This window comes from Pongo abelii, chromosome 6 (assembly GCF_028885655.2).
Source record: "Pongo abelii isolate AG06213 chromosome 6, NHGRI_mPonAbe1-v2.0_pri, whole genome shotgun sequence".
NCBI classification, from domain to species: domain Eukaryota; kingdom Metazoa; phylum Chordata; class Mammalia; order Primates; family Hominidae; genus Pongo; species Pongo abelii.
In genome coordinates, this window is record NC_071991.2 from 88167858 (window position 1) to 88186400 (window position 18543).

General features: G+C 38.3%; 1 protein-coding gene across 1 annotated transcript in view; it reads left to right on the forward strand.

Annotated features, from left to right (window-relative positions):
* The first annotated feature begins 269 nt into the window (after positions 1-269).
* STEAP4 (STEAP4 metalloreductase) overlaps positions 270-18543 on the forward strand; it is a 29794-nt gene continuing 11520 nt past the window's right edge. The window contains exon 1 of the mRNA XM_002818269.3: positions 270-375. The gene's annotated coding sequence lies outside the window, so the exon portion shown is untranslated. The remainder of the gene's footprint in view (positions 376-18543) is intronic.

Below are 18543 nucleotides of genomic sequence, written 5' to 3' on the forward strand. Positions count from 1 at the left end.
TTTAGGAAAGGGGGATTCCTAGACCTCTCCAAACCTCAATCACCCTGGGATGCACAGATGCCAAGGGCTCGGGTGAAACCCTTAAAATCCCCGCTTCCCGGGGGTCAGCGGCACCATCGGCAGCACCGCAATATAGAAATTCCGGTCCTTCCAGCTGCTGGGATTCTCAGCTTGAACTCTTCCAGGAAACAAGTTCTCTGCTTCTCTTGCGAAATCTAGCGGACTGTCCCGCCCTTCTCTGGCTTCTTATAGCAGCGAGAGCCACAAGCCGCAGCACTGCGCTGCAGGCGCGGCGAAACTTCGCTCTACCCGCCCGGCCCGCGGCACGCACCGGCTGCGCTGGACGCTTCCTCCTTGGAAGCGCCTCTCCCACAGGTGGGTCACTTTTCGCCACAAGGCTCCCGTCCCTTATCTGCCTCAGCTCACCTCCAGTCCCTGCTGCTAGGACCCCAGTCCCCAGCCCACTCGCACTGAGGAACAGGTGCTTGCAAACTCCCGGCCACGCCCCGGCATCCCTTCAGAGGAAAGCCACCCGAGGCTGCTCCGCGATTCAGTAAGCTTCTGACTTCCTGGAGTTTAAGGCTCATCCCTACCCCAGAGTGCAGAGAAGCCCAAAGGGGGAAAATTAGGGGGTTAGATTCTTTTCTGCATCTTACTTCTGGATTGGCGCACTCTTGGGGCGCCCATCAAAAAGTAGGCTGGAAGAATGTGGCTTTAGCAATCTCCAAGGTCTCAGATCCGAGGCTGCTTCTTGACCAGGAACTAAAAATTTGTCCTGATACCTGCAACCACTTCCATTTTTTATCTTGATTTAAATTTCCTCTTGCAATTTAAAGGTTATTTTTCTGGAGGAAGATTGTTCAGAATATAATTTATTGTGAAGAGTAAATAAAGCCTCAGTTCCGTTTGTTTGTCCAGAGACAGAATTTTATTATTCTTTTTCTCACCTCTAGATGGTAATTTAGGAACTTTCTTTAAAAGATTGGTGTACTGAGGCTGGGTACGGTGGCTCAAGCCTGTAATCCCAACACTTTGGGAGGCCAAGGCCGGTGGATCACTTGAGGTCAGGAGTTCGAGACCAGCCTGGCCAACATAGTGCAACCCAGTCTCTACTAAAAATACAAAAATTAGCCAGGCGTGGTGGCAGGTGCCTGTAATCCCAGCTACACAGGAGGCTGAGACAGGAAAATCACTTGAACCTGGGAGGCAGAGGTTGCAGTGAGCTGAGAAAGTGAATTGGATAGAGAATGAGAGAGGGGAGGAAGAATACTATTCCTAGTTCTATAATAACTAGAAGCTGAATATCTCAGCCTCAGTTTCCACAGATGTAAAATAAAAGGCTGGCTATTGGGCCAGATGATCCAGAAAGTTCAACTCTAACAAGGTGAAAAGCCGTGACTAAAGATGCCTGCAAGTTTGAAATATATAGAAAATCTCCTTAATGCTACAACTATAATTCAGTGGTTACTTTTTTCATAATAATGCACGTTCCATTTTTATAAGGAAACTCTCCAGTTGTGGGGGGAGAGTCTCTTCCCACAGGAGCATCTTAAAGTTCTACCACATTTACCATTCAGAGAATACTCTCAGCTTTCAAAACCATTCTTCAGCCTTGCTATGTGAGAATGTCCTATTCCCTACAAATGGCAGTCATATAAATGTCACTCACATGAGAGAACATTTTTTTTCTGATACAGTAGGTATAATTTTATAAAATGGCACATTTATTTGAAGCAGTAACTTTTCTGAGATATAGCCTTCTGCAAGGCCCCAAGTTTTTCAGAATGCTGTGATTTAGCACAATATGAGATTTGACCTGCAGTATTCTACCTGCATGGCAAACACTGCCAACCCAGAAAACAGGGTGAGACACTTCCTATTTATCAGGCTCCAAGGTTGTAAAGTAAATGGTACATGTGTACAGAGAAATTGGGTCATAGCAGTTTTTCTATTTGGTAACATTTACGGTTCCACCGAGGTTCACGTTGTTCACATTGTTGAAGTTCACATTGTTCAGAAACCAGGTGTTCAAGGCCTGGCCCCTAGCTGAAGAACAATTTCCAGACTTCTGCCTTACTAAAGCTTGCTAACTGTTGTTTAGAAGGAACTAAATAGACTTTTTAAGCTTGTTAATAAATTAAAAACCCTAGGCCTTGCACTATGTGTGAACAATTTTAAGAAAAATAAGTTCATTTATTATGGAATTTTATATTCAAAGAAACTCGGAGTGGTCACTCGGCATTACTTTGTCTCTTGAAGGACTTCCCCTGAATCACCCTACTATTATTAATACTGTTATTAAAAGGATATAAATCCTCCTTTTAAAGGCTGGGTAGCTGATTCTGTTGTCACTCTCAGGAACACATTCCACTGTTTTAGGATCCTTACCATCTAGTTCTCTTCATAATTAATTTAGACATGTTTATCAAATGCTACTTAAAAATCACTTTCTTTGGAAAATCTTAGGAAAACTGATAAGTTGCTAGCAAACACACACACACACACAACAGCAGCAACACAGTAGTCCTTCAAAACCTGAAGATTGGGCACGTTGCTAGGGCACTTTTTAGCTAGTTTTCTCCGGGTTGTCCTCTGAGAAGGTCATTTGCTAGTGCCTGCAGCTACATCTACCAATAATTCTTACTATAACAATGCAGAATAGGATGGGGATAGTGAAGTTTTCTGGGTGGGTTTTTGTTTGTTTGTTTGTTGTAAGTTTATGCCAGATAATAATAATGTAAGGTTTACAGAGATAAGACCTCTGAAGTTACCTATTTGTCTCTGTTCTTTACAGATTTAAAGAGAATGGTTTATTAGTTCATTATGAAAACTTCCTGAACAGTTCTATATACTGTGTTAACTCCACTCAAGATATTTCTGATGACTTTTAGGTCATTTCCAAAGTGATTTGAATTAGTATTTGTCCTTGTGTTAAGAAGAAATCAGTTCTGGAAGGAATCAAACTAAATAAATAACTAAAGAATAATTAATGCATAAGACAAGGCATGCTAAGAAAACATACCTGGCCTACATACATTAACAATTTGTTCTTCCCAAATCATTAAGGAATACAAAACAATGAATCCTTGTGCTGTTTAAAGATCCTCTTTCAGAAACATATCATTGCAAAAGAACACACTATTCTACTAAAGGAAGTATGTACACTCTAATTAACTAAGCAGGACATTGACATCCCAATCTAAATTCTTCTCCACAATGTTCTGTAAGAGTTTATTCAGCCATGTGTGGAGAGGTCTTACTGTACTGTACTTTGGCAGTCACACATTTCTGAAAAGCTATTTTGGGAGGACTTTTTTTATTTTTTTTTTTTGAGACTGAGTCTCGCTCTGTCACCCAGGCTGGAGTGCAGTGGCAGGATCTTGCCTCACTGCAACATCCGCTCCTTGGGTTCAAGCAATTCTCCTGCCTCGGCCTCCTGAGTAGCTGGGATTATAGGTGACCACCACCATGCCCAGCTAATTTTTTTATGTTTAGTAGAGACGGGGTTTTGCCGTGTTGGCCAGGCTCGTCTCGAACTCCGGTCCTCAGGTGATCCATCTGCCTTGGCCTACCGAAGTGCTAGGATTACAGGTGTGAGCCACCGCGCCCGGTCGTACTTTTTTTTTTTTAATGCAGATTATATGATCAATCCTAACATCAGGATAAAGTTCCCTTTTCATCTTAAAAGGAAGGAAAATGTGTGCAAAGAGTAATTTTGAAAAGTTAGGAACTATAATTCTAAATAAAAAGAAGGCTAAAAGGTAACTTAATAAAACTATATAGCACAGCTCTTGGAAGGTTATTAGTAGAATACAAGCTAGTCACTTTGGCCTCAGCACCCAGGTTTTTTTTTGTTGTTTTTTTTTTTTTTTTGAGACAGTCTCACTCCTTCACTCAGGCTGGAGTACAGTAGCGCGATGTCAGCTCACTGCAACCTCCATCTCCTGGGCTCAAGCAATTCTCCTGCCTCAGCCTCCTGAGTAGCTAGAATTACAGGCATGCACCACCAAGCCCACCTAATTTTTGCATTTTTAGTAGAGATGGGGTTTCGCCATTTTTGCCAGGCTGGTCTTGAACTCCTGACCTCAAGTGATCTGCCTGTCTTGGCCTCCCGAAGTGCTGGGATTACAGGCTTGAGTGACCGCGCCTGGCCAGCACCCAATATTAAAGAAAAAAAATGCATTAAGAACAGAGCCAGGGCTCAGAGAGCTGATGGCACCAGCACTGTGGAGCATAGAAATAGGAAGGGATAATTAATGGTCATCGCTGATTGTTCATCTTTCATCTATACCTGCTCTTTTTACAGGGTGTGAAAACAGTTCTGAGCTCAAGTTAAATTGTGGCTGCAAAACTTTTGCACAGACTTTGGAAAACTTACTTGTTCCGCTTCCTGGCAGATTCAAGTCCCTCCTAGCCTGTAGGCGCTCATCCTCTCTACACATTCGTCTGCTCTGGCAGTTACACTATGCATTGCCACAATTTGATTATATGCTTCATCTTTCCCAAGACCAAAGTTCGTTGAGGACAGGGTCCATCTCGTTTCTCACTTTATCCCTCTTAGTGTGGCTATTCAATAAATCTCTGTTGAAAGCAAGGCATTGCTAATAACACTGATTTTTATTTTTGGAAGATGCTTACCTTATGGACATAGTACATAATGAGTATGGATGCTGCCTGCACAATATTAGTTAACAGGGTCAAAGTGCAGTGGCAAAGTCCACATTTTAACTTCCTACCATTCAGGGAGAGGCATGAGGTTGCTTTGAACTGTATAGCACATATAAAGTGAATAGCTGAAATTATTATAACATTTTATTTAAAGTAGAAGAAACTGCAGGAACCTTGGTATTTCCTGATTTAGTGTCCCTATTATGTTGCTATACTGTATTGTAGTTACAAATTTATTTGTAATATTTTGTATTCTAATTCATTTTAAAGAATGATATGGGGCCAAACACGGTGGCTCACGCCTGTAATCCCAGCACTGTGGGAGGCTGAGGCGGGCGGATCGCCTGAGCTCAGGAGTTCAAGACCAGCCTGGCCAACATGGTGAAATCACATCTCTACCAAAAATACAAAAATTAGCTGGGCATGGTGGTGCACACCTGTAGTCCCTGCTACCTGGGAGGCTGAGGTGGGAGAATAGTTTGAACCCAGGAGGCTGAGGTGGGAGAATAATTTGAACCCAGGAGGCAGAGGATGGCACCACTGCACTCTAGCTGTCTGGAAAAAAAAAAAAAAAAAGTGATATGGGGCCAGGTGCAGTGGCTCACGCCTATAATCCCAGCACTTTAGGAGGCTGAGGTAGGAGAATCACTTGAGACCAGGAGTTCAAAAGGAGCCTGGGCAAATGGTAAGACCCCATCTCTACAAAAAATAAAAATTAAAACGTTAGCTAGGTGTAGTAGTGCATACATGTAGTCTCAGCTACTTGGGAGGTGGAAGTGGGAACATCTCTTGAGTCTGGGAGGTCAAGGCTGCCTGAGCCATGATCATGCCACTGCACTCCTGGCTGAGTGACAGAGCAAGACCCTGTCTAAGAATGATATGCTCTTCTCCAGTACCAAAATACTAAAGTGATTTCTTCATCCTATTCAATTCCCTGATATAAGTGGCACAAGAAATGGGAGGAGATTGAGGAGAAAGCAATTAGCAGGTTGGTAAATGGTTCATTGCAGTTAATAATGAAAGTGTGCCAGTTGCCTCTGGTTTTCATAGTTGAGATCCTAAACTGCACTTACCCTAGTTCTGAGGTGTGTCTGAATAACTTTAAAATATGTGCTGGGGATGGTGGTACACAGATGGGTCCCTGTATCTATCTCCCTTAGGGAACCAAGAGTCTAAAGTTATCAGGTTTATAGCTAAAATTGTGTTGATGCCATGTGTGAGGTAGAGAGGGTCTGGAACCTTTGTTGGGGTAGGGAAACCGCATGGATTCTGTTTTCCTAAAGAACTTAGGAGCCTTGTAAGAAGGGGAGGCCCTAAGAAAACAGATTTATGCTCAGATTCAGCCAGGACTGGGAAAATGGTATTATCCCATCAGCCCAATTATTTTCCCATTTTTGTGGTCACATTCCAGAGTCTTGGGGAAAAGGGTAAAAGAGGCAGGGGAAGAGCCAGTGGTATGTTGGTAAATGGCTCTCTAAGGAAAAAAAAAAGTCCTGATTTGTAGCACTTGGTGATTGTCATAAGGTAAAAACTCCTACCATGACCGATTTCAAGCTCCCAGCTGTCAAGCTGGCCACAGCCACACCACTGAAAGGCTGAGATTAAAAACCTGAAAACTAGGCCAGGCACAGTGGCTCATACCTGTAATTCTAGCACTTTGGGAGGCTGAAGGTGGGCAAGGTGGCATAGGGGATGTGGAGGGAGGGGCTGATCACTTGAGGCCAGGAGTTTGAAACCAGCCTGGCCAACATGGTGAAACCCCGTCTCTACTAAAAATACAAAAAAAATGAGCTGGACGTGGTGGCATGCACCTGTGATCCCAGCTACTCAGGAAGCTAAGGCATGAGAATCGCTTGAACCCAGGAGGCAGAGGTTGCAGTGAGCTGAGATCACACCACTGCACTCCAGCCTCGGCGACAGAGCAAGAGTATGTCTCAAAAACTAAACTAAAATAAAAACCTTGAAACTAAAAAGAAAGAGCTGTTTATTTTAAAATATTTATCAACTAGCAATGCTCTCAAGCTTGTATATCAGAATATTACAAAAGGTTAGAGGAGGGAATTTCAAGAGCACTTTCTCCCCTGAGGTCAGAAATGGAGCAGCTGCAAGGCCAGATTATACCCAGCAGCTCCATCTGATGGGTCTCAGCAAACATCAGAGGCACTGGGGCCATGGGGAGTCCTTGCCTCTGAGTGCCATATTAGAAGTTACCCAAAAGAAGATGAAGTAGGGTATATTCATAAGCATTGCAGACTGTCCCCGAAGATTTCTAAAAATGGTTGGGAGATACCTTAAAGCAGAATGGAGTTCCTCCAACAGCAAGGATTGGGGATGGGGTCAAGATCCACAACGAAACTGCTCTCTCCAAACTAACTGGCAGTTATCGGTATTTAGATAATTCCTATTGGCCTTAATCTAAAGATAAATGCCCATTCTTAAGAAATTTTATTTGAACAAAGTTAATTCAAAATTGAAATTACAAATTACTTCCCAAATATCTCTGACACAATAGACATAGAAAAGCAAAACCCACTAATGAACACTAAATATTAGGGGAGTTGATGCAGATCATCAGATTAAGCAAATGCTTATGTAGTATGTACAAGCCAAATGCCACCAAAGCCATGAGATAGAGCTGTTTTTCTGATAGTGGCAATCCACTGGTCCCGGTCATGACCAGATGCCTAATCTTTGGTGACCCACAGATTTGTAAGAAGTTGTTCAGCATTTAAAATGTAAATGGAAGTCAAGGTAAATTAACCCAGAGACACGACTGAATCCCTGACCTTGTTGTCATGAGTCCTGGGCTTTAATCAAATAAACTAACCAGCTTGGACAGCAGATAATGAACCTACCTGATGAAATTCTTGGCCAGAGAATTATAAAACAATCTTAATTTATCTTGACAGATACTGCTGAGATCAAAATGTGGCAACATGTATTCATGAGATTTTTAATTGAACTAGAATTTCAACAAAGAACCTAAATTTAAGTAAATAAGTTTATCCTAAAATACAATTAAAATAGTTAACATAGATATCTATTACCTCACTTTCGTCATAATTTATAGAGTGTTAGTAAAATATTACTAACAATCACTTCAGTTGCCGCATATGACATAGTTAGTTCATAGCTAGTTGTTAGCAATTCATGTAGGATATAGCTCCATAGAACATTAATGTAAAGATTGCCTTTAGTTATGCTCTTGTGACTTGATGAAACTATGCAAGTTAAGATTACCGTGTTTTTGTGTGTCATTCTATTGTCTAGCATAAAAACTAATCAGCAAATTCAGTTGCTATGGGATACAAAACATTTTCTCACAAAACAATTGAAATAATCAGTTTTTTAGCAACCAACCTGAAGTAGTTTCTTTATGTAGAAAAAGAGCTTTAAATGATACATTTATATTAACCTATAGCAATTAGTAACTTAAATAGTTACTAGAACTTATTTTGGAAATCACAAGTTGATGATTTATCATGCTACAGGATTGCTCTAATTTTTACTTAAACTGATAGTAAGAGAATGGGCAGCAATATGAACTTATGAGAAGTGCACATATCTAAGAAATTAGATGTAGGTTCTGAAAATTAGTTTGGACAAGCTTTTACTCTCTTTAACTCAAGTTCCTCTCCCCCGGAGTAAAAGGTGTGTGTGTGTGTGTGTGTGTGTGTGTGTGTGTGTTTACAAGAACCAGTTTGATATAATTAGAGTTTAAATTTCCAATCAAATTATATTTTAATATCAGAAGAGTTTATCTTAACTCTGGTTGATATTCAATTAAAAAGGGATACTAATACACAAGCTTGAAGTTTCTTTCCAGTGGACCCTGTTCCTCTGACCACATTCTCCAATTCTCACTCAGTTAAAAAGAGCTGCAAATATATAAAAGCATTTCATAATCTTTCATTTCATATGACCCAGCTACTAAATTATTTTTAAATGTCAGTAATAGCTTCTTTACTAATCTAGTTGCAAATTAGGCTATTTTAAATTGAGTACAGATTGTCCCCAACTTACGTAAGTTAATGGTTCAACTTAAGATTTTTTTACTTGACAATGGCACGACAGCAGTATGCACCCAGGAGAAACCATACTTTGAGTACCCAAGCAACCATTGTTTTTCACTTTCAATACAGTATTCAATAAATTACATGAGATAATCAACACTTTCTTATAAAATAGGCTTCATGTTAGATGATTTTGCCCAACTGTAAGCTAATTAAGTATTCTGAACATATTTAAGGTAGGCTTGGCCAAGCTAAAATGTGGGCAGTTTAGGTGTATAAATTGCATTTCTGTCACAATGTTTTCAACTTATTATGAGCTTATTAGGATGTAACCCCATCATAAATTGAGAAGCATCTGTACTTTTGTAAGGGTTGCCCTTTGCTACCACAGTTAGTTCATACATGTGTACTCACTTTCCCCTCTGCCTGGAAAACTCACCTGCAAACTCCTTCTTGCCTGTCAGGTCTCAGCTTGATTTAAGGTTGCCAGATACAATACATGATGCCCACTCAAACTTGAATTTCATATTAAAACACATTTGTGTTTTTAGTACAAATGTGTCCCAAATATTGCAGGGGATATACTTACACTAGAAAAGTATTCATTGTTTATCTGACATTTGAGTTTAATTGGCATTATATATTTTTATTTGCTAAATCTGGCAACCCTCACTTGACTGGCACCTCCTTGGAGAGATTTATGCTAAACAGTTCTCAAAACTAGTCTCCCTCTCTGTCGCCTCCCAACATTTTCTATTCCATCACTCTGCTCTGAATTCTTGTGAACACTTACTATCATCTGAAATCATCTTATTTTTATGTGTGTGTTGTCCAACTTTCTTACAATAATATACATACACACTGTTTTTGAAGCACACAAATTCAGAGATCAGGCTTAGCACTTTGTAAGGAGATAACATTTCCAAACTCTTTATGAGATCTGTATTCTTCACCTCTTTACCCTCAACCTATAGAATAGCATGTGGTACACAATAGGTGATCAATAAATATCTGATGAAGGAATGTGTTAATGTGTATATTAAAAGAAAGAATTTGAAAATTATACGTAAATATCACCAGGAAGAAATTGTCCTTGCAAACAGCACTACTTCTAACTACAAAGCTAAATTTTAAAATATACATTTATATTTTCAAATGACTTATACACGGCTTAAAGATTGAACTGTCCAAAAAATGTTAGAAAAAGCCATTTAGTATGGGCATTCTTTTTTTAATAAACTGTAATCAGTGATCTTTTTAAACCAAGGTCTACTGATTTTGCTACAGTAATACATACCTGCCAATAAAAGAATATGTAGTTGATGTGAATGTTTGTTATCCCTAGAGAGCCTTGATCTCACTAAATACAGAAATAGCTCAGTGAATAAATTGGATACGTTTGTGTTTTCATGGAAGGTTTTTATTTTTTTAAATATTTTTTGCTTTCTAATTGTCCCTGGGATATATTAAAACGAGTGCTGTGAATCACAAGAAGACTGATATAGTTGCAGAACCCCCTCCTGCCCTTTTGCCTTGTGATGAAAGGAAACATTTGATTGATTGATTTCGGCTCATTACAAATATGTTATCAAGTTATCAAGGGCTTTTGGGTTGAAATTCAGAAAGAATAATAAAACAGAAGGAAGGTCTTAAAAAAACTCTCCTATTTACAGCTGTTAAATTAAAATAAAAAATCCTGTCACATCTTGTACAGTTTGAAGGTGTTATTTGCATTCCAACTCTCTGGAAGGTGCCAAGCCAGATCTCTGATTTGTGTGGTACACTAGTGGTTGTATGTGTCCAAAGGGGATAATGTCTGAGGAATTCAGATGTTTGGATGAATGATTATTTCAGAATTCAAAGCTGAATTCTCAAAAAGAGAAAGAGGCAGAATGATTTTATTAATGGCTTCACCCAACTGATTAGTGACCCATTATCACATTATGCTGTACTATGTGATAGTCGCTATTAGGGGTACTGAGTAGATGTATAAGTAGATCTGATCAAATTGTAATTTCATGGCTCTTGGAAAACAACTCTTTAAGGTTTCCTTGAGAGAGTTATGGAACAAACCTTACCTACAGTTTGACAAGTCTTGAATCTGGCATACCTTGAACTCTCTCTTTTCCGAGGCCTGCACACAAACATACTCATTTTGCCTCCAGTTCTCAAAAAGAGGAATTCTAGCTTCTCAGCCAAAGAAGACTTAGAGGAAAAAAATTGTAAGGAAGGTGAAGTTTCTGTTTCTGCAGCTCCTTACAACCTCAACATCCTGTTCTTCCTCTTATCTTTCCTCTCCCTACCACACCTCTCCAAAATAAAAAGGAAAAGAAAAAGATAACTGTACCGTTTTCCACCTCCAGTGGTTCTCCAAAATGGGTGCTCTTTAGAATCGCTTAAGTTTGTTTTAGTTTGGTTTTTAAAATACAGATGCCTAGGCTCTACCTCAGATCAATTGATTCAGAATCCCAGGAGGTGGTTCCCTAGCATTCTAACAGCTCCCCAGCTGATTCTAATGTGTTGCCAGGAAGAAGAACCACTGTAGCAAGCCATTAAGTGAAAGCTAACATAAAAGCTGATAAAAGCTTTAAGGCAATGGTTCTCAAGCTTGGCTGTACATTTGAATCACCTGGGGGAGCTTAAAAAAAAATGCCCAGGCTCTACCCTAGACCAGTTGATTCAGACTCTCCAATAGTCTGGGCCTTTAGGCTCTCTACCTGATTCTCATGTGCACCAGGGTTGAGAACCACTGGTTTCTAGTGTAACCCTTTGCAGAGGTATTTGCATTTTCATAAGCCTTAGTGTTGCCCTTTGCAGAGGTATTTGTATTTTCATAAGCAACTAAGAAGTTGCTTCAATGATTAAAGACAGGAAAGGGTGCTAGGAAAACATCTGTCTGTCTGTACCACCACCATGTCCTCTCTCTTTCTGAACCCTTCCAAACCAAACTTTGTAGATAGGTTCTTCTATGCCTACTTATCTAATGACGGATCCCAGCATACTATTTTCTGTTACTAAAAATTATGTTGTGATGATTGAAACTGATGAAAGACTGTTGTCTTTACAGTTGTTTTTATAATGATTACCTCCAAAATTTTCATATAAAACTTCTTTACATTTTACATTTGTATTTTTTTTAAAATTAGGTGAGCTAAGAAACAAGTTAGACTCCTAATGGTGTGCATAAACAATGGTTGAGTCTTTACGTAAAGAAATCTATCTTCATTTGTATACTTCGTGTGTTTTTTAAAAATAAAAGAAATCAGAGGGATTCATGGAGGCTAATTTTCCCTTCCAGGCCTATCTGTACCAAAGAAAGGGGAAGATTTTCTTGCCTTTTCTTTTTCTATAAATGGCATTATATGCATAGGTATTTATGTATTTTTATCTTTATGAAATTTCAGGGGGAAACAATTGGCCCATTTTCCAAGTGTAAGAAAAGAAAATATCACCATTTAGAAGAGATATGGTTAGGTTGCTGATCTTCGTTCTTATTACTAAAAGAAATGAGAAACAGGGTCTATTCCAGGGAATGGGAGGGACAAAGGGACCATTTGGCCCCAGGCTGCTTACACACAAAGACCTTCAAAATTGATTTTTAGTTATTATTTAAATGAGATCTATGCATATAGTTCATCATATAACTTTAAACTTGTGCCCGTTTATTAGATACAGGTGGAGTATCCCACAACCAAAATGCTTGGGACCAGCAATGTTTTGGATTTCAGATTTTTTTTTTTTTTGCATGTTAAGATACTTGCATATACATAATGAGATATCTTGAGAATGAGACCCAAGTCTAAACACAAAATTTATGTTTTATATACACCTTATACACATAACCTAAAGGTAATTTTATACAAACTGTTTAATAGGTTTGTGCATAAAACAGAGTTTTGACTGCTTTTGACTGCAACCAGTCACATAAAGTCAGGTGTGGAATTTTCCAATGGTGGTATCATGTCTGAAAGTTTTGGATTTTAGAGCATTTCTGATTTTATATTTTTGGGTTAGGGATGCTTAACCTGTATCTACATACATAGCTTTTGTATGAATTAATTTTTTAGCAAAGTCATCTATATTTTTCTCCTAAAACATGAACTGCTTTGCATTGAAGTTTTGGAATATTTTTAAGCATTTTTTTTAATTTAAGCATTTAAAGTACACTTTTTAAAATTTATGACAAGATTATTCTAAAATGTATAGGACTGAAAAGGAACTAGAGTAGCTATAATAGTTTTCAAAAAAAAACATAGTGGGAAGAATCACTGTACCCAATTTTAAGACTTATTATAAAGCTACAGCCATCAACATTGTTGGTATTGGCAGAGGGATAGACACATAGATCAATGGAACAGAATAGAGAATGCAGAAATAGACCCACACCTCTATGTATAACTGATGTTTGACAAAAATGTGAAAGCAATTCAGCAAAAAATCAGGATAGTCTTTTCAACAAACGGTAGGAGAGTAGTTATGTATTCATAGGTCAAAAAATAAACCTTGTCCTAAACCTTACACTTTGTATGAAAATTACTTAAAATGGATCATAGACTTATAAGTAAAACTTTTAGAATAAAATATTCAGGACCTAGAGCTTTGTGAAGAGTTTTTGGGTAAGATACTGAAAGCACAATCCATAAAAGAAAAAAAATTAAATAAATTGGACACCATCAAATTAAAAAATGTTTGTTTTATGACTTCGGATGTGTTAAGACATGAATAAAACAAGCTATAGGCTGGCAGAAAATGCTTGCAAATCACATATCTGACAAAAGACTCATATGTAGAATATATAAAGATTGTCAAACTCAACAGTAAATAAACCCAAACAGTCCAATTAGAAAATAAGCAAAATACATGAAGAGACTTCTCACCAAAGAGGACACAGAGAGAGCAAATAAACACATTAAAAGATACGCAACATCATTAACCATTAGACAAATGCAAATTTAAACCACAATGAAATATCAGAATGGCTAAAATAAAAAATCACGACTCATAAATACCTGGTAAGGGGTAAATTAGTACACATTCGAAGTCAGTATATCCAAGTCTTATAATGCTAAACAAACACCATATGACCCAGAATTTGTATCCCGGGGTCTTTATCGCAGAGAAATGAAAACTTATTTTCACACAAAAACCTGTAGGTGAATACTCATGGAAGCTTTATTTGTAATAGTCAAAACTGGAAACAACCAAAATATCCTACCTTAGATGAAGAGTTAAACTTTAGTATATCTATACTGTAGAATACCACTCAGCAATAAAATGGAAAAATTATTGATGGATCTTAAGGATGTTATGCTGAGTGAAAAAATGCCAGTCTCAAAAGGCTTATATTACTGTGTGATTTTATTCATTCTCAAAATGACCAAATTGTAGTGATAAAGAACAGATTAATGACCTCCAGGGGTTAGGGTTGGTAGTGAGGAAGGCAGCATGAGGGATGGTCTAGTCTCTAACCTGACTGAAGTGATGGGTACATGAGCATACACATGAAATAAAATGACATGGAAATATACATGCATATGGCTCCAATGTCAATGTCCTGGTTTGGATATTGTACTCTAGTGGCATAAAACTGGAGGAAACTGGGTGAAAGATGCACAGGGACCTCCTGTACTATCTTTACAACTTCCTTGGAATCTATAATTATTTCAAACAAAAGTTTGATTGATTGATTTTTTTAGTAAGCATTGACTTGTTAAGTATAAGAACTTAGATGATTTTTGTAATTCTCTTTGGACCTTTTTATGTTTCTACTATGCTGGAATCCTCAAAAGCTGGAAGAGGCCTGAGCCTCTCAGACCTCTTCCCTCTGAGAGGTGACAGAAGTAAAATTCACCAGCTAGGCTGGCTCTAACATGCTCATGGGAAGCCTAGTTGGAAATATCCCAGAAGAATACTGCCTCAGGTTTCCAAGGCCTGTGGGGTGGGATCTGCAAAGAGAGGGATGATAAGCAGGACTCCTCCTGACCCACACCTGGTCCCTCATATGACACACACATACTCACATACACACACACACACACGCACACACACACACACACACACGGTTTCTCAGAGTCAGCTGCTACCATGGCCTTCATCGTCATCTTTGCCAGCTTTGTATCTGTGTCACTGATTGCTAATTCCTAATCTATGTAAACACCCTTGTGAGATCACTTTACCCATCTTGGCTATCATCTCTGGGAAATGATTCCATAAGAGGCAAAACCAGTCCTGCAGATTTTCCAAACCCAGAAATATTTCTGTTGTATTTCCTGTTACACAACTGAGGTTTGTGGAGAGCCCATGAGACTGAAGGAAGGAGAGGAAACCCCTACGTTATGTTTTAACTATTTTAACCCACGTTTTCCTTAATAACTCTTCTTCCTGTTTACTACCTTTTTTATTATTTTCTTTATTATTTCTATCCTGGATATAAGAGTAAAGTAGGACTAGAAAACTTTTTTAAGTCTTTGAACAAGGAACCTCCATGAATGTATATTTACACACAGCTATTTTGAGTTTCAAGATGCCTGAAATGAGTGTAGCAGCATTCTTTATATAGTACTTAATGCAAAATGCACCCTCAACTTCATCTCCCTTGTGGTTGAGAGTATGCATATATCTATTTCTTTTCTTTTCTTTTTTTCTTTTTTCTTTTTGAGATGGAGTCTTGCTCTGTTGCCCAGGCTGGAGTGCAGCAGTGCGATCTCGGCTCACTACAGCCTCCATCTCCCAGGTTCAAGTGATCTTTCCCCTTCAGCCTCTCCAATAGCTGGAATTACAAGTGTGTTCCACCACGCCTGGCTAATTTTTTTTGTATTTTTAGTAGAGGCGGGGTGTCACCATGTTGGCCAGGCTGGTCTCGAACTCCTGACCTCAAGTGATCCTCAAAAGCCATTATATATAGAGTTTTATTTATAAGAAATAAGTGGGACAAGTAGGAGATTCTTAAGAATTGTTGCACTCTAGTTCAGATATTTTTTATATATTTATAATAATCGTAGTTATATAAACATAATTAACCCTTAATTTGTAAAGTTTATATAAAGCCTACATTAATTAGATACTTGATTCAATAACTAATAGATTACCAATCTATTTAAAATAGCCATTTCTTAAGCACTTATTAGGTCTCAAGAACTGTTTTGAGATACAGGAATTCATCTAATTTTCACTGCCGGGTGAGGTGTGAGAGCCCTAGCATCTGAAAGTGGTCGACTTGCGAGTTGGTAAGAAGAATTTAATAACAACAGAATAGGTTTGAAAAAGGAAAGTTTTAGTAGAAAGAAAGAACACTGCAGAAGAGTGCAGCAGGGCACCTTAGCAAGATAGAACTGAGTGGGCCATGGTGGATTCTCCTTAGGAGCATTTATGGACCTTAAGACAGAAGCTTGAGGGTAATTTGGACCGTATTAGCCAGACAGGTCATGATAAATGATGACATTTATAACCATTTTGGTGCCTTTGTGTCAGCAAGGGTTGCACAATGAGTTTCAGCATAGTGTTCTGGAAATGTATAGAAATTTCAGTTACTTGGAAATTGTTTTGAAAGAGGCCTGGAACCAGATGCCTATTTAGATACTAGAGAATTTTAATTACTTCTAAATTCCCTTGATATGGAGTTTTGCCTCTGATGGCCTATTTGATGGTCACCAGGTGGTCTTTGCTCCCTTCATGATACTTCTAAATTCCTCAGATATGGAGTTTTTTGTCTCCAGTACCTGTTCATGGTCATTAGCTGATTTTTGCTGTCCTCACTCACAGTATCTTTCAAGTAGGTACTAGCAATCCCTCATTTTACAGATGATGAAACTGAGACACAAAGAGTTTGAGTAACTTGCTCAAGGTGACATTGCTGGTAAGAGGCAAAGCAAAAAATAGGACCATGTAGTCAATATCTTCATTAAAAAAATTTATGAAAGATTAGAATCAATGAATGTAGAGACCAAATAGTCAAAATGGTCTGGAGTCACTCTCTCTTTGCAATGATTAAGATAATCCAAATGAGAATATTTCAATTAACAAAATCCATCTCATTACAGGATACTGGAAACTGCATCAAATCTACATTTTGCTTGCAAATGTTCATCCAGTATGAGAGAATAAAAATATTAGGATAAAATAATTTTTTTTAAGTGAGGAGATAGGCAGTCAGACATTCTTTTGTGACACAAACCAGTTCTACAGTAGAATAATGAAGGCATTGTTCAGCAGTTTGAAGGTCTGATTTATAAAACTAGGTGTTAACTGATTGGCAATCAACCAATAGAAGGTAAATTGCTAAACTAGTCTGCATGTGCAGATGTTAGTAAGAAATTTTCAAAGGCACAGCTGCACTTTTATACAAAGGTCCCTGATCATCTACAGGTACTTCCCCACATGTGGTCATGACCTTTGATGACACCCATTCAGGATATCAGTCACCAGTTTGTTTATAAAATGATTCAGATGTTGTACTTAATTAGATTATTCAGAGTTTCTGTGGGAGTGCAGGAATGTCCTGTATTTCTTGTCCCTTTCTCCCATAACTTCTACCTCCCTACAAAGACCTAAATGCTCTGCTTTTGATAGAGCCATGCAACTTCAGATAAGCTCAAGTAAGAATATAGGTGTTTTTGATAGTCTAAAATGGAAAGCACAAATTTCTGAAACCCCATGAAAAACGTGCAAACTCTACATACACTGTGCAATCTGCATGAAATCCACCATAGGAGAATTGAGTAGTGATTAAGTCTGCTTTGAAAATTCTGCATCAAATTCACAGAGTTTTACTTTCAACCCGTTTGGGTGAAAGAAATAATGTCCTTATAACATCTCTTCCACTTCTTTCTTTCTTTCTTACTCTTCTCCATTGGTTACTCTTTAATCATTCAGCATCTTCCTTTTTATTTATCTCACACTGTGCCTGGGACACAGAGTAAACTTTTCTACTTCCAGCCCCTTCATCCCACCCTTTTAAATATTCGTTCAACGAATATTTATAAATTTCCTAGACTGTGGTAGTTAGTGCTTTTCTGAGCACTGAAGATACATCATTGAACAATAGACACACACACACACACACACACACACGCATACGCGCATGCATGCACCAAAAAAAATAAAAGATTAACTGAAAGCTTAAACTAAATATTGGGAAAGAAACATTTTTGAGAAAAATTCAATACAGAAAGAAAAGATATTCTTCAAAAGTATAGAAAGCAACCTAGATTATTGCAGGAGATCATACAAACTGGTTTGTTTTTTATTCAAATTTTACAGTCACATGATTCATAATAGTATTTCAGTTTAGTTTTAACTTGCATTTTTTTTTTAGTTTTTGGTAATATTAAGAATATTTTACTGTGTTTAGAATTCTTTTATATATTTCCTTAGGATAAACTATCAGCTCATATTCTTTGCCCAATTTTCTAATGGGCAATTGTTTTTTTCTCATTGATTTATATGAGTTGAAAAATATTTTTTCCAGTCTGTTGATTATCTTCATTATGACATTGCTTAGTGGTTTTGCATTGCAGAAGTTATTTATTTTTATGCAATCACATTTGTCCAACTATTTGTTAATGGTTTCATGATGTTGGAAAAGGACCTTCCCCTTCTAAGATTATAAAAGAATGTTCCATGGTTTCTTCTAGTTCTGTTCTAGTTTCATTTTTTTAAAAATAAATCTTTAGCCGGGCGCGGTGGCTCATGCCTGTAATCCCAGGACTTTGGGAGGCTGAGGCAGGCGGATCACCTGAGGTCAGGAGTTTGAGACCAGCCTGACCAACATGGAGAAACCCCGTCTCTACTAAAAATACAAAATTAGCCAGGCATGGTGGCGCATGCCTATAATCCCAGCTACTCGGGAGGCTGAGGCAGGAGA